Consider the following 18231-nt stretch of genomic DNA (forward strand, 5'->3'; position numbering starts at 1 on the left):
GATCCGGAAAACAATAGCATATCCGGCAAGGAAAGAGATTGAAAAAAAGTTTCCCCTGACCCCACCCCCCACATAAAACAAACCAGAGAACATTAAAACACACTAAAAATACCAAAAATGACGAAAAGACAGACAGACTGTTGGCAAGACTGATATCAGTTCTATTAAGATAGCACTTTTCGCAAACTTTAGTCCAGTTTTAACTTCCCAAATATTTTCTGTGTTCACTTTTCTCTGTTGCACTGATACATCATGCTATATTTGTTTTCCTCCTCCCCCTCAACGCATATAATTGTGTTACTTTAGTGAACTAATTGTTGATATTTCTGATTCCCACATGCCATGGTTTTCTCTCCTTGTAACTCTGGGTCTTAGGAACAAGTAAAACCTTCACTGGAGGGCTAACAACATAGTTACAGGTTGTCCCGAGTTAATGAAGGAGTGTCTTTTGAACAGTCCGTAGATCCGAGTTTATGGGAGACCAGCAGGATGGATTTTCTCTTCGTTATGGAGTTGCAGGCACTACCTGGAATTTTGCCGCAACGATCCCAGCAACAATATATTCTAGTGAAGACATTGATGTCCATTTTGTGAATGAGACATTAGCAGCGTCCTTTTTTTGGAGCATCAATAGCATTTAAAACCTTTCCTGCAGTAAAATCTTTCAAAATAATATTATTGGTGTGACAGACTCGGGCAATTCATATTCTGATAAGATTATAATATCTGTATTCTTATTAAGAATGGCAAAACAAGATTTAAAATGCTTCACCAGACTATTTATTCCCAAGGACAACTCGCATCTGTCGGAACCTTCTGCTATGTGGGCACTTAGTTTGCAACCACAGTTCTAACTTACGAACTGTTCGGGTTACAAATAGTTCTCAGGAATAGAATCTTGCAGTAACCTGAGGAGGACCTGTATTTTTTTTCCATATCTGTAACTGCAATTTTTTGACTACTGTTTGTTCTATCTTTGTCGCGGGAGTTGCTTTTCTGTGACAGGTGGAACTGGCTTCTCTCAGCAGGTTTCCACTGGGGCTGACCAGCCTATTATATTCAGGTACCAGTCATTGCTAATTTGATCCAAATTTTTTGGATCTTTGCTATCCCATTCTGAGAAAATACCCTGTACTGTTTATGTAAATAGCAACTAATCTTTCACCAAATGACAGTAAGAGTGCAGTGCATGAGGTACTGGGCTTCTAATATAAAAATGTATTTCAAATTATTTCTATGATTTGTGAAGATATATCTCAATATTTGTCCATCATGTTGCAGTCCTACAAATTCAATTGGTGATAAATTTGAATAGTATTTGAAAAATCAAAGATTAAAAATTATGTTTAATGACAAAATGAAAATGTAGTTTGTATCCAGAAATGTTATTACATTGGTGCCATTAAGCAAAATGGATTTTGTGTAAGAATTCCATCCACACAACTCTGGAATAAATGGCATTATATTATTAAAAATTGCCTTCATAGAGTCATACAGTGTGGAACAGGCCCTTCAGCCCAACTTGCCCATGCTAACCAACATGCCCTATCTACACTGGTTCCACCTACCCATACTTGGCCCATAAACCGCTTAACAAATCCTATCCATGTACCTGCCCAAATATCCCTTAAATGTTATGATAGTACCTACCTCAACTACCTCCTCCGGCATATCGTTCCAGATATGCACCGCCCTCTGCGTAAACAAAATTACCCCTCAGGTTCCTATCAAATCATTCCCCCTTCCCTTTAAGCCTATGTCCACAGGTTGTCAGTTTCCCTACTCTAGGTAACAAACATTTAACTGATCTATTCCCCTCATGATTGTGTACACCTCCATCAGATCACTCCTCATCCTCTTGAGCTCCAAGGAGTAAAGTCCTGCCCGCTCAACCTCTTTCTATAGCTTGGGTCCTGGCAATAACCTCATAAATCTTCTCTGCACTCTTTCCAGCTTGACGACATCTTCCTTACAATAGTGTGACCAAAACTGAACACAATACTCTGAGCGTGACCTCACCAATGTCTTATACAACTGTAATATGGCCTACAACTTCTATACTCCGTACACTGACTGACGAAGGCCAATGTGCCAAAAGCTTTTTTGACCACCCTATCTACCTGTGATACCACTTTAAAGGAACATTGTACCTCCACTCCAAGATCCCTCTGCTCTACAGCACTCCCCAGAGCCTTACCATTCACTGTGCAGGTCCTGCTCTTGTTAGACTGCCAAAGATGCAACACTTCACATTTCTCTGTATTAAAATCCATCAACCATTCTACAATCCGCCGACCCAACCGATCAAGATCCTGCCGCAATTTATTACAACCATCTTCACTATCTACAATATCATCCACTTTAGTGTCATCTAAGAACTTGCTCATCATGCCTTGTGTGTTCTCATCCAAATCATTGATATAGATGACAAATACCAATAGGCCCAGCACAGAACTCTGAGGCACACCACTAGTCACAGGAATGTGTGGACAGTTTTGTGTACATTTCTGTTTTTGTGTCCATTGGGAAATTAGTCCCTTCATCTCTTGGCGTGATGTTTGGGGCAAAACTCTTCCCAGTATGTTAACAGTAGTCTCTAGATCAATCCAGGCTGCTTCTACTGATCTCTGCCATATCTTTTTTTTCTGCTCTCTGGTACACAGTGGATAAGGAAGATCGCCAAGATCTATCATCTACATTTCCTTCAAAGGAAAACTCAAAGGAGCAGCAGATTTTTACGGGCATTTGGTTGTATTTCAGGCTTCCTGGAAATGAAGGCTTTCATTAGCTACACTCGTATTCCTATAGAGACCTCCTGCCTAAAGTCCCCATGCAGAAAAATCTTGCCTCTCTCAGGCAGACCCCCTCGGTGCACTGTCCTATCCATCTACATATATCACAGCACTTACACATTCAGACAAGGTGCCGGCATCGTGCTATATCCTCAAGAACAGGAGTCTGCACCTGTCATGCTTCATGTTATGAAAAGAGAGAACTTGTAACATATCTATGGGGAGCACCAGGTTGCAAACCACAGTGTCAATTTTAAGGGCAGCCCTGCACGGGGAAACATGACAATGTTGTTCCATGAACATTGCAGATGAGGTTCTCTTTATGCGATGTGTAAAAGTGGCATTGGAGCGATCCACAGTGCTGTTTTAATGGCAAAGCAACAGTGCGGAGAACCTTGTCACCCTTTATGTCCATTGTTACAGTGAGACAGAAATTGAATTTCTGCATTGTACACAGCACAAGATGTTGGCACATTGGACAACGTACTTAATAACTTGACCTCTCCTTATTAATGAATATCATTGTTTTTTTAAAAGCTGAATGAGGACTCGCTTTCTCTCTACTTCAAAAGAAGGTTGTGTGATGAGCAGGGTACATTAACTGCGTATGTAATTTGTGCTGTATGTTCTGGATGTTGTATGATAATTTTGTTTAATTTAGTAAGTGCCCAAGGTGAAATTATTTCTTGGCAGTATCACAATTGTCCTTCCCCCCCCCCCCCCCCCCCCCCTGCAGAAGCTCCTGATGATTGCACTTGGCAGTTAATAGAAGTGAGTCTGGGGGAAAACAAGCCATTAAATCCAAAATCTTAATAACTATATAGCAGTTTCCTCCAAAATTGAGCAGTTTAGAAATATTTATTAGCTCAGAAGCTCAAAGCTGTTAGCTCAGGCTAAATGTTGTATTTTTAGTAGTCACAAATGCTACTATTCCTCCGGATTTATTTCTGTATTTTTACTCATTAAATTGACCATTTAAAAAAAAAAAATCAAGGCAAATTAATGCAAATACTTAGGATTATTTGAATTCATTTTTCTTTTGTTGTACAGTCGAATTCCTTTATAATTTACATACAAGTGATTTAGTGCTCATCAGTGTTGTAAGTTGATTTTTTTGTAATGACAACCATTACTGGTTGTCCCTGCTGGTTTGTTGTGATATCAGAGGTAAGGAGCACTGCCTTTCAAAGATGGGTAAGAAAGGATAATTTGTGCACAATTCATTAACCATATAACCATATAACAACTACAGCACGGAAACAGGCCCGTTCGGCCCTACCAGTCCACGCCGACCACTCTCTCTGACCTAATCTCATCCACCTGCTCTCAGACCATAACCCTCCAATCCCCTCCCATCCATATACCTATCCAATTTACTCTTAAATAATAAAATCGAGCCTGCCTCCACCACTTCCACCGGAAGCCCATTCCATACAGCCACCACCCTCTGAGTAAAGAAATTACCCCTCATGTTACCCCTAAACTTTTGTCCCTCAATTCTAAAGTTATGTCCCCTTGTTGGAATCTTCCCCACTCTCAAGGGGAAAAGCCTACCCACGTCAACTCTGTCCGTCCCTCTTAAAATTTTAAACACCTCTATCAAGTCCCCCCTCAACCTTCTACGCTCCAAAGAATAAAGACCCAACCTGTTCAACCTCTCTCTGTAGGTTAAGTGCTGAAACCCAGGCAACATTTTAGTAAATCTCCTCTGTACCCTCTCCATTTTGTCGACATCCTTCCTATAATTTGGCGACCAGAACTGCACACCATACTCCAGATTCGGCCTCACCAATGCCCTGTACAATTTTAACATTACATCCCAACTTCTATATTCGATGCTCTGATTTATAAAGGCAAGCATACCAAAGGCCTTCTTCACCACCCTATCCACATGAGATTCCACCTTCAGGGAACAATACACAGTTATTCCCAGATCCCTCTGTTCCACTGCATTCCTCAATTCCCTACCATTTACCCTGTACGTCCTATTTACCCTGTACGTCCCATTGGCTACTCAAATAAATGATGTCCGAAATATTGTTGATGGAGCAGTGGTTTCTGCAGAAGCTGGAAGAGGTGGTGGTTTGCGTGTCGGATGAGTCAGAAATAGCATGACTTTCTGTCTAGATTTGATAATAGGATAGTGTGGAAGCTGAATTCTTGGTGTACTCGTGGGATTAAAATGCAATCCTTCAGTAAATTTTAAATGAAAGAAAAATAGCCACTGGGATAGTTCTGAGAAATATTATGCTTCACTCGTCTTAACTGTGGTCTTGAAATCTATGTTTTACAAAATGAGACAAGACAGTATTCATCATTCAATTCTGAAGATTTGTGAGCAGTTGAGAGATACTGAAAATATCTTGGTGATAAAGAATAATAAATCTCTCACAAAAAGCACTGAATCTGTATTTTTGTCTTAAGCTGCCAAAAAGAACATTGTTAGGGAATCAATTATTAAATTAGTTTATTAACCTTAGTTATTTGGGACATCGGTGTTATATTTAAAATGAAAATATTTTTGGTGATTGGGTTATGCACTGCGCCTGAGATCTGGGTTTGAATCCTGTCTAGGCTGAAGGCTCCAAGGTAAAATGAGACTCGGCAGCTTCAATCCAGTTCTTATGAGGATGGGACATCAGCGCACAAGCAATCATAATAGAACCCAGATTGGAATTAAATTGCTAAACACAGTTACAAAGGCCACGCGGAAGATTGTTAAGGGTAATGGAAAGCCTATCATGATTACTGTTTTGAGGTAATTTATCTGAGATTGATGTTAAGGCAAAAGCTTAATGTTTTTGTGAGAGGTGTGTGTCTGTGCGCGTGTGTGGCAGTGTCTCAGGAGAGGAATCTCTACAGAAACAATTGTATAATGCCTTTACCATAACCAAGTGAGACACGATGCTAACTGACCCTCGTGATACTATTGAGTTAGCTAAAAATCCCCTTCATCTATTTTTGGAGCCAAAGAGAAATGATGTCCTACAGCCCAATTCATTATGTCCACCAAGATGTCCTATCCAAGCAAGTGTCATTTATCTGTGCCCAGCCCATATCCCTCTGAACCTTTCCTATCCATGTACCTGTTCAATGTCTTTTAAATGTCATTATTGTTCCTGCCTCAACAGCTTCCTTTGATAGCTCATTCCATAAACACACCACACCGGATATAAAAAAGTTGCCTCCTAAGTTCTTATTTAATTCTTACCCCTTGCACTCTAAATCTATGTCCCCTAGCTTTTGAGCTCCTAACCCTGGGAGGAAAAAGGCTGTGTGCAATCACCCAGCTATTCCCCCCATCATTTTATATACCTCTACAATATCACACCACGGCCACCTGTGGTCCAAGGAGTAAAGACCTTGCCTGTCCAACCTCTCCCAATAGCTCAGGGCCTCGAGCCTTGGCAACATCCTTGTAAACCTTCCCTGCACTCTTTCCCACTTAATAGCATCTTTCTTAGAGCACAGTGACCAAAACTGAACACAATACTCTGTGGGGCCTCAGAATGTCTTGCATGACTGTAACATAATGTTCCAACTTCTACACACAATTCCTTGACTGATGATGGCTATTGTGCCGAAGGCTGCCTTACCTGTGAGGCCATATCAAGGAACTATGTGCTCCTAGATCCTTCTATGCTACAACGTTCCCCAGGGCTCTGCCACTCACTGACGATCCTGCCCTGGTTCGACTTTCCAAAAGGCCAAACCTGAATTAAACTCCATGTACCATTCCTTGGCCCAGAGCCCTGCTGATCGCAATCTTGTTGTAACTCTTAATAACCATCTTCACTCTTTATGATACCATCTGTTCTAGTATCATCTGCAAACTTATTAGTCATGCTTTGTACATTCTCATCCAAATTGTGTATGACAAACAGCAATGGCCCAGAACTGATCCCTGAAACATGCTGCTAGCCATGGGCCTCCAGTCCTACAAACACCTTCCTTCATCACTGGCTGCTTCCTACCATTAAGCTATGCGATCTAACCTTCCAGAACAGCCTACCATGTGGAATCTTAACAAAGGACTTTGCAGAAATCCATATAGATTATATCTACGGCTCTGCTCTCATCAACCTTTTTGGTTACTGCTTCAACAAACTCAATCAAATTCAAGAGACACAATCTCCAACACCTGAAACCATGTTGGCTATCCCTAAATAATACCAGTCTTTCCAACTATCTTATGCCTCAGAATACTCTCCAGTAACATTCCTACCACAGATGTTATGCTTACTTGTCTATTGTCTCCAGAATTTTCTTTGCAGCTTTTCTTAAATAGAGGTGCCACTTTAGCTTTCCTCCAGCCTTCTGGCACCTTATCTGTGTACTGATAATTCACATATCTCAGCAAGGACTCCTGCAATTTTGTCTTAATCTTCCTCAGTGTCCTTGGAAAACTGTGATTAGTCTCGGAAGATTTATTTACAATAAATGCAAAACATTTAGCCCATCGAGTCAGCTCCGACATTCGATCCTGGCTGATCTATTTTTCCTTCTCAACCCCATTCTCTTGCCTTCTCCCCATATTATTTAATGCCCTTACTATTGAAGAACCTATAAATCTCCACTTAAAAATACCCAACAAAATCTTTTGCATCCCCCATGTTGCTTTTCCTCGCAGTTGCTCATTCGACATTGAAACCGACCGGGTCTCAGGCTAAAGGCTACGTTTGAAATCTTCCGCTCTGCCCTGCCCTGCTTCTCAGCTACTCACTCGACAGTGACAGCCATGGTCTCACCATGTCATCCTATCGCAAGAAATCACATTTCCCAGTCTGGGTGCATGTGGAACTTGTAGGATGTCCGCAGTGATTTATTTGAATATATATTTGCCCCTGAGTCAGAAGGTTATATATTCAAGTCCCACTTCTGAAGCTAAAATATACGAAGCAGGACTGACACTTCTGTAGTATTGGGGGTGTCTTTCACCATAGAAAACTGTCTGACTTGAGACACTAAATCTGCTCTGTCAGAAGCATTTAAAAGTATTCAGATTTCAAGAGGAGGCGAGATATTCCTGGTGTCCTGGTCAGTATCTGTTCATCAACTGTGTCTTCCTGTGACCACGTGGGTTTTCTTCAGGTGCCCCGGTTTAATCCCACACTCCAAAGATGTGCAGGTTTGTAGGGTATTTGGTTTCTGTAAATTGTCCCTTGTGTGTGGGATAGAACTAGTGTATGGGTGATTGCTGGTCGGCAGGGACTCAGAGGGTCAAAGGGCCTGTTTCCACACTGTATCTCTAAACAAAACTAATCTAACATGACTAAATCTGATAAGTCGGTCATTATTATAGTAGTGGCAACTTCAGTCCTTTCCACTAAAGTCCTTTCCACTTGCTACCACTTCACAGAGATGTAGTGATCGATTCTGATGCAAACCAACAACAGAGAGATCCAAAACGTATTTTCAGTTTAATTAGTCGTTTATTGAAGTAACAATACAAACAAATCTGTATCTATCCAAACTTTTCTCTCGTCGCAGGTCTGTTAAGAACTATATCTCACCATGGCTCCTCCGTGTCTGACCCTCCCATTTCTGCATTCCCAAATATACTCCTAATTCTGGCTCCTCTCAATCCATTATGCCCATATATGTATTCCTCTCACGACAACCCCCAAGTGTCCAAAAATAATACAGCAAGATACAATATAATATAATATGCTAAACAGCTAGCACAAACACAAATGGCTCCTACAATTATATTGATGTTTGCTGGATCCTGTGGTGTGTACTTGGCTGTTGCATTTACTACATTATAGCAGTGACTGCAACAAATGATACTTAATTGGTTGTAAAGTGCTTGGGACAGCTTGGAATCTTGAAAGGTGCTATATAAATTTATCAATAGCTACTTCATTCAGGCTTGTTTCCTTTCGTGCTAATGGCTATTAAAAGTGTCGGGTCATAATTTACTGGTGTTATTTGTAACTATTTGCTCTTTACTGTTTAGCATGTTTTATTTGATGTGTGGCAGTGTAAAAGTCTTCCTTGGTACAGATCTGTGAAATCTTTTCTGTTAAATTGATATTTTGAAATGGCAATATAAGCAACAGCAGTCCCTTTGATAAGTGTTTTCCAGTCTTAAATATGGGATATTGTTTACAGTCTTCAGTCATAAGAAAAAAGTCATAATTGCATCAACTTCTAATAACTGAGTCTGAAGATATTTGACCTTGAAGCAGTACCTTTAAAACAAATAAATGCAGCATTCCACTCGAGCAAGCCAAGAGAAATTAAATTCTTAATCCTTTGAAAGCTTTTGATTCAATCTTGTAATTGCGTCCAGAATAGATTAGAAAATGCATTCATCAAATCCACTTGGAGTACATGGTAGCAGGATAATCTGCTGCTGCTGCTGCACAAGTAAAAGCGACAAATCAGAATCGAATGAACGTTTTGTATAATAATCACAAATGAACAGCCTTCAATTTTCAGTTAATCGAGGCATTACAATTGAAGTCATAGAAAAATATCTACACAGACCTTGGAGATACTCATAGGGCAACCTGTTGTAGATGTTAAAATAAAAATTGAAACATATTCCGTGACTTTGACTGTAAAAGTTGCAGTTCACTGTTTATGCAATGTCACAGATTCATTTTCTGAAAGGGTTACCTCCATGTTAAGTATTCTCTGAAATCAAAGGGCAGCTGGTTTATCCTAAACACCACTGGAATTTGACAATTTTGGATTTGAAGGTCTTGTTTTGAAATGTTGCTGGTTGCTTCTGATATATCTGCAAGTGGTTGATCATCTTTTGGGTTTTAGTTCCTGGATTTCTCAAAGTTTATCTCCTTGTAGCTTTCCGCGGATATTTTATCTTTCAAAACATATTACTAATAAAAAAGATTGTTCTGAGAAAGAATGAACTTGCATTTACATAGCATCTTTCACACCCATGATCTCCTGAGTCATTTTACCTCCAATGAAGTGTAGATACTAATATAATTTAATGTCTCTCAAACTGCAATGTAATCTGCAAGATTGGGTTTTTGATGAATTCATATAACTCAGCTGTATATTTCTTTGTTTCACTTGTCATGATTCAATCAATGGTACTTTTATGTCACATGTACCGAGGGTCAGTGAAATTATTTTTAGCATACAGTTCAGTAAAAATATATGTAAGCACAATCTTAGACTAAGTATAACTGTATAGGAATAGTACACTGAGGCAATATACAAAACTCACCAGGTTTTGGCACTATTTTCAAGTCCAAGTTGTTATAAGTGCAGAGATCTTAACCTGACCAAAAAGACACGTTGCAAGGTCGGTCTTGCCAAGCATAGTTGTTGGTGTCCTCCACGGCTGCAGGTCGGGCTCGGTACATGACCTCGGTCTCTTGGAGAGGTGGCCGATCCAATTGAGTGCCAGGCTGCTGCAGGGCCTCCAGCGGCCCACTCCGCCATCATCTCGATCCGGATTAAGTGCTTTCAGGGCGCGAGAGATCCACTTACAAGCCTTTTGTTCCTTGCGTCTGCCACCACCACCCAGAGTTTTTTCACCCTCCTGTCCGGCCTTACACACCTCCGGGTGTGGGATGAGCAGGGTATGGCTCGATGGCTTGCCTCTTGGGAACAGGTTTCCCAGCTCTGCCATGGGTGAGTCAGGCCAGTTGCTGGGAGAAACAAGTGGCACCACGGTCTGCCGTGCGGCACCGTTTTATGATGCTCAATATTCTACCAAAAAGAATTATGCTGTGCCCAAGGGCTCTTTAAGAAAGTGTGTAGGTGTTGATTACTTATTTTATATTAAACAAAGGTTGAGGCACATTACAATAACATTGTGCTTTCCTAATTACTTGCTCTTTCTCCATTCTGGCCTTTAAGAATTGTGTACACGGACAACCACATCTCTTTGAATATGAGCTCTGCAGTCTCTTAGATTGTGTTATGTTTTGCATTTGAAAGAAAGAATGAAGCTCAGTAACATTGGTCAATTCTCTCGCACCCAGTACAGTCACCGCCTTTTCCCAGAGTAGTCTCTGTGCGTTCTTGTCCATTCAGAAGCTGAAGTAGACAAGTTCATAATGCACAAATATACACATTTATTTGTGCTGGTTGTGCTTCAGCCATAACCTGCAAAATGTGTCCCTTGAGAACTTGATTCCCTGTGGCTTCGTCTTGGTTGCGCAGACTTTCTGGGAATTCCTGCAACAAATTGGTTATTATTAACTAATACAAATCCTTGTGTACATTTCTGGTCAAAATGACGCAGAGTCCCATTGCAAAGTATCAAAGTATTGTGATCCTGCCAACTCCAGTTAAAATATAACTTCTCAAATAAATCTTGTGGAAAAGGGTAGAATAGACAATAGACAATAGGTGCAGGAGGAGGCCATTCGGCCCTTCGAGCCAGCACCGCCATTCAATGTGATCATGGCTGATCATTCTCAATCAGTACCCCGTTCCTGTCTTCTCCCCATACCCCCTGACTCCGCTATCCTTAAGAGCTCTATCCAGCTCTCTCTTGAATGCATTCAGAGAATTGGCCTCCACTGCCTTCTGAGGCAGAGAATTCCACAGATTCACAACTCTCTGACTGAAAAAGTTTTTCCTCATCTCAGTTCTAAATACCCTACCCCTTATTCTTAAACTGTGGCCCCTTGTTCTGGACACCCCCAACATTGGGAACATGTTTCCTGCCTCTAATGTGTTCAACTACTTAATAATCTTATATGTTTCGATAAGATCTCCTCTCATCCTTCTAAATTCCAGTCTTTCAACATATGATAGTCCTGCAATTCCGGGAATTAACCTAGTAAACCTACGCTGCACGCCCTCAATAGCAAGAATATCCTTCCTCAAATTTGGAGACCAAAACTGCACACAGTACTCCAGGTGCAGTCTCACTAGGGCCCTGTACAACTGCAGAAGGACCTCTTTGGTCCTATACTCAACTCCTCTTGTTATGAAGGCCAACATTCCATTGGCTTTCTTCACTGCCTGCTGTACCTGCATGCTTCCTTTCAGTGACTGATGCACTAGGACACCCAGATCTCGTTGTACATCCCCTGTTCCTAACTTGACACCATTCAGATAATTCTCTGCCTTCCTATTCTTACCACCAAAGTGGATAACCTCACACTTATCCACATTAAACTGCATCTGCCATGCATCCGCCCACTCACACAACCTGTCCAAGTCACCCTGCAACCTCATAGCATCTTCCTCACAGTTCACACTACTACCCAGCTTTGTATCAGAAGATACAGTGCCCTCCATAATGTTTGCAACAAAAGACCCATCATTTATTTATGTACACCACAATTTGAGATTTGTAATAGAAAAAATCGCATGTGGTTAAAGTGCACATTGTCAGATTTTAATAAAGACCGTTTAATACATTTTGGTTTCACCATATAGAAATTACAGCAGTGTTTATATATAGTCTCCCCATTACAGGGCACCTTAATGTTTGGGACACAGCAATGTTATGTAAATGAAAGTAGTCATGTTTAGTGTTTTGTTGCATATCCCTTGCATGCAATGACTGCTTGAAGGCTGCGATTCATGGACATCACCAGTCGCTGGGTATCTTCTCTGGTGATGCTCTGCCAGGCTTGTATTGCAGCCATCTTTAGCCTATGCTTGTTTTGGGGGCTAGTCCTCTTCAGTTTTCTCTTCAGCATATAAAAGGCATGCTCAATTGGGTTCAGATCGGGTGATTGACTTGGCCACTCAAGAATTGACCATTTTTTAGCTTTGAAAACCCCTTTGTTGCTTTAGCAGCATGTTTGCGATCATTGTCTTGCTGTAGAATAAACCGCCGGCCAATGAGTTTTGAGGCATTTGTTTGAACTTGACCAGATAGGACGTGTCTATACACTTCAGAATTCATTATGCTACTACCATCAGCAGTTGTATTATCAATGAAGATAAGTGAGCCAGTTCCTTCAGCAGCCATACATGCCCAGGCCATAACACCCCCACCTCTTAGTTTCACATATGAGGTGGTATGCTTTGGATCTTGGGCAATTCCTTATCTACTCCATACTTTGCTCTTGCCATCACTCTGATATAAGTTAATCTCCATCTAAACTGTCCACGACCTTTTTCCAGACTGTGGTTGCTCTTTCAAGTACTTCTTGGCAAACTGTAACCTGGCCATCCTATTTTTTGCGACTAACCAGTGGTTTGCATCTTGCAGTGTAGCCTCTGTATTTCTGTTCATGAAGTCTTCTGCGGACAGTGGTCATTGACAAATCCACATCTGACTCCTGAAGAGTGTTTCTGATCTGTCAGATAGGTGTTTGTGGATTTTTCTTTATTATAGAGAGTATTCTTCTGTCATCAGCTGTGGAGGTCTTTCTTGGCCTGCCAGTCCCTTTGCGATTAGAAAGCTCACCAGTGCTCTCTCTCTTCTTAATGACATTGATTTTGGTATGCCTGAGGTTTGGCTGATGTCTCTAACAGTTTTATTCTTGTTTCTCAGTCTTCTTTGACTTTCATTGGCACAACTTTGGTCCTCATGTTGATAAACAGCAAAAAAAGTTTCCAAAGGTAATGGAAAGACTGGAGTGCAGAAAGCTCTCTTTTACCTGTATTGAGGCAATTAAACACGCCTGAGCAGTTACAAACACCCGTGAAGCCATGTGTCCCAAACATTATGGTGCCCTGAAATGGGGGGACTATGTATAAACACAGCTATAATTTCTACATGGTGAAACCAAAATGTGTAAAAATGGCCTTTATTAAAATCTGACAAAGTGCACTTTAACCACATGTGATTTTTTCTATTACAAATCTCAAATTGTGGAGTACAGAGGAAATAAATAAATGATGGGTCTTTGTCCCAAACATTATGGAGGGCACTGTACATTGGCCCTTTGCTTATCCTGTTGAGCGTGTCGATGTAGTTCTCCCTCCCACTGCTACCCATAAATACTCTATAATATCCCACTTTTGTAATACTCCTTACACACTTGGGGCAATTTACAGAGTAATGACAAATCCACACGTCTTTGGGGTGTGGGAGGAAACCGTAGCACCCGGTGGAAACCCAATGTGGTCAAAGGGAGAACGTGCAAACTCCACGCACTACGGAAGGTCAGGATTGAGCACGGGTCCCTGGTTCTGTGAGCAACACCTCGACCAGCTGCACCACTGTGCTGCCATTTTAAAGATTTTTCCAGAGCACAAAACAAAGTTAGGGCATTACTCTAAGAAAAAAAGACATGTTTATGTAACATTTTGTAGCTTTATCAAAGCAAACCCAAATAATTTAGTCCCTGATGTACTTTCAAGCGAAGTCACAACTGTAATAGGGACAGGCAGAAGCCAATCTATGCAATTAAGACAAGCTGAAATATCATCAAAATAATTTCCAATTAAGATATTTGAAGATATATCCAAACCATGTAATAAAATTCATTTTTTTTAGACCCAAATGGTTGTGAAGCCGTACTTTGAAAACTCATACACGATGCTGGAGAGCATTATATTTTACACCAAGACCAATTTGAATTGTCATGAATCCTTTATAATCCTTGTCAAGCATAGTCATCGTCCAAGATTCATTACCTTTCCATGTCTGCTTCATGATGTCAAACGGCTCTTGATCCTAACCAACTGGTCCACTGCAGATTGGAGTCAAGCTGGGATGAATAATCACACCACCCTCCACTCAGTGTTCCTCATCACAAAACTTCATCTCACCACGAACAAATTTTCCACTGTAGTTGATCAATGGGATGAATTGGAAACAGTTTAATGTTAGTCACCTCCATTTCTGAACAAAGCTCACCCCAACCTTGGTGAAAATGGACAATTGTGAACTGTCAAAAATAAACATTAGGACACAATTATTATGCATGTTTTTGCATGACGTATGGTTCCTTAGTTTTTTCATGATTATGTACAGGAATTACCAGATACATTCAGTGAATATATTTAAGGCAGAGATGGATAGATTCTTGATTAGTACGGGTGTCAAAGATTATGGGGAGAAGGCAGGAGAATGAAGTTCGGAGGGAGAGATTGATCAGCCATGATTGAATTGCGGAGTAGACTTGATGGGCCTAATTCTACTCCTATCAATTATGATCTTATGATCTACCTGAGCAACATGACATTTAAAAAAATACAGTACATTTTATAATGCAATATAATAAAAATGAATTGCAGATGCCAGTCTATATGAAAGATAGACAAAAAATCCCAAACTAACTCAGTGGGTTAAGCAGCATCTCTGGAGAAAATGGAGAGGTGACATTTCGGGTGGGATCTTTCTTCAGACTTTGATTTTATAATACACTTGATTTATAAGTAGGTGAAGAAAATGTCCCATCTTGAGGCAAGGAGTAATTTATACAATAGTCTAGGTAATGCAATGGTAATAATAGCATACCGCCATGTCAAATCTATCTCTGCAGGTTTTTCAAAATGCATTGGCAGAATTGTGTTTTCCCCAGACCAATTTCTTGGCATGAAGGGTATAATCATTGTCAATTAACTTCAGAAGGAAGATGGAGAATTTCAGTGGATGTTGAGACCTTGTGTCTCTTCAATAGGTGCAATGGACCAATGGTGAATTTGTACAGTCACCCTGTAAACACATCGCCCCATGAATGCCAGAGAATGTGGAAACCTCTATTGCACTCTTCAGTTACATCATCGAAGTGGAGTGCAAGGAAGTAATCATTGAATACAAGGAACTGGTTACGTTTTTCATCTTTATTATTCATTCAAACTACAGCAGAGCTCCACTGAAAAACCACCTCAATTCACATCTAACCGATTGTAGACATTGTAGTTTGTCTCTGAAACTGGTGCCTACAATGCTGAGAACTATATTCCACACTCGATATCTTTCCCCTTATCTCTACCTATTGTACCTGAGTTTGGTTTGATTGTATTATAGCATTATCTAGTTTAATTTAGTTTAGTTTATTATTATCACGTGTATCGAGATACATTGAAAAGCTTTTTTTCGCTTGCTATCCAGTCAAGAGAAAGACAATACATGAATACAATCAAGCTGCCCAAAGGGTGGAACATTTAGTGCAAGATATACCATTGATGACTGATAAAGTCTGATTAAAGGGAGTTCAAAGGTCTGCATTGAGGTAGATGGGAGGTCAGGACTGCACTCTCGCCGATGTGAAGAACATTCAGTTGCCTGATAACAGCTGGAAAGAAACTATTCCTGAAACTCGGGTTATGTGTGTTCAAACTTATGTATTTCACTGTACCTCGATACATGTGACAATAATAAATCAAAACCTAAATCAAATGAGGTACACTCATCTACCTGAGCAGTACACAATGTGGTTCAGAACCCATGAATGAATTTTAGAAAACACAAGTTCCATCATAGCTTCTCTGCATGTCACTTTGGAATCTAATTTTATCTCAGCAGTTCCAATGCAGATATGTTTTTATGACTTTGAACCGAGAAACTGGATTAAGGCTATTAGCGAACATAGATTTTCAAAAATCACACTTTTGGCTCAGAGTTCATAAATGTAATCATTGACCATGAAACCAGTTCAAGGTCAGCAATAGACTTTAGAAAACCTCTGATGTCTATAATCTTTTATCCATTGCATGAAGTTCACATAATTTCATTGTTTTTCCAAATTATTGTGCCAGTTATTACTTTCAACAATTAAAAATGTTCTGTTTAATTCAGCATGGAGAATATTATATGGTTGAAAGTGGTTTCCAAGGCAGCAGTCCAATCAAAAGATTAGTATACTTCATATACTACACGAGCTAAGCTTGAAAGATTTGTTAGCCCATTGTAAATTGAGATTTAATTCTGTCCTACAATCCCATCTCAGGAGACCAATTTTATTATCTCACATATCTTCTGGTGAATTTTATGCTCATGAAGGTAAGAGGTGTTAAAAGGAAAATTGATCTTACTGATTTGGAGCACGTATTCAGTTCTGGGCTCTACAAGTCAAAGAATAACATTGTTTCTGACTATCTCAAGCTCAGAAGAGTTTCCTTTACTGGCCCATTTTTGCATTTTCTAATTCTATTTGTCGGGCTGATATTTTCACCTGTACACATTCATTTACAGTCGGGCACGAATCCAATTACTATTGGCTGGGCAGATGTCTTGAGCAAAATATGTTCAGTAAATGGCAAGAAAAGAGCAGATTTTTTTTTTTTGTGGTGAAATACCGCTAATTGAGGCTGGGAGATGACAGTAATTTTTATGCCTTGGCTAGCATTACGACAGCCTTCCACTTTTCCATGAACAACCAAATGAGTCCTGAGTGTACTTAGGTCCGTACAAAGGGTCAAACCGATGGTGATCAAATAATGCACCGCTTCTGCTAGGTTATCTGGTCACCCTTTTCTGACTCCCTTGTTGCTGACATCTCCTCGGAACGGACCAAGTCACTCTACCTGGCTGAGGTGTTCTTTTAAGGTAAAATCTGCTTCTGTAAACAAAATTAATTGCAGCTTATCCTTGCACTCTTGATGTCCTGAACACTGCTGTTTTGAAATCTGTATCAATTATAGCCAATGGTTTTAATGTTATAAGGTAATGATTTTGAATTCCATTTCAGGTGGTCAAACACAACTTCCAATAATTACAATGGGTTAAACTTCAGTTCAATAGATGTTCAGGTGCAAAGTATTCAATAGGATGTATTGTCAACTGGGAACAATAAAAATGTATAATATTTCCCAGCACCTGTTGTTGAACCAAGGTAACCCCATAGTGATATGAAATAGATGTGTAAACAGACATCTGCTATGCAGACATCTCCCATGCATTTGCCATTCTAAAGGGCCTGTCCCACTTAGGCGATTTTAAGGCGACTGCCGGTGACTAGGCTGTCGCCGACAGTTCGCCGGGGTGTCACAGGCATGATCGTGAGGAGTCTTCCAAGAATCGTAGTGGATCTCAGCGCGTCACTGAGAAAATGTTCTGTTTAATTCAGCATGGAGAATATTATATGGTTGAAAGTGGTTTCCAAGGCAGCAGTCCAATCAAAAGATTAGTATACTTCATATACTACACGAGCTAAGCTTGAAAGATTTGTTAGCCCATTGTAAATTGAGATTTAATTCTGTCCTACAATCCCATCTCAGGAGACCAATTTTATTATCTCACATATCTTCTGGTGAATTTTATGCTCATGAAGGTAAGAGGTGTTAAAAGGAAAATTGATCTTACTGATTTGGAGCACGTATTCAGTTCTGGGCTCTACAAGTCAAAGAATAACATTGTTTCTGACTATCTCAAGCTCAGAAGAGTTTCCTTTACTGGCCCATTTTTGCATTTTCTAATTCTATTTGTCGGGCTGATATTTTCACCTGTACACATTCATTTACAGTCGGGCACGATTCCAATTACTATTGGCTGGGCAGATGTCTTGAGCAAAATATGTTCAGTAAATGGCAAGAAAAGAGCAGATTTTTTTTTTTTGTGGTGAAATACCGCTAATTGAGGCTGGGAGATGACAGT

The 18231-nt window shown here is 40.2% G+C and overlaps 1 protein-coding gene across 1 annotated transcript in view; it reads left to right on the forward strand.

Moving 5' to 3' along the window:
* The window catches only part of man1a1 (mannosidase, alpha, class 1A, member 1), a 358244-nt gene that overhangs the window by 113860 nt on the left and 226153 nt on the right, over window positions 1-18231 (forward strand). The gene's annotated exons all lie outside the window — the stretch shown is intronic.

This window comes from Rhinoraja longicauda, chromosome 5 (assembly GCF_053455715.1).
Source record: "Rhinoraja longicauda isolate Sanriku21f chromosome 5, sRhiLon1.1, whole genome shotgun sequence".
Taxonomy (NCBI): Eukaryota; Metazoa; Chordata; class Chondrichthyes; order Rajiformes; family Arhynchobatidae; genus Rhinoraja; species Rhinoraja longicauda.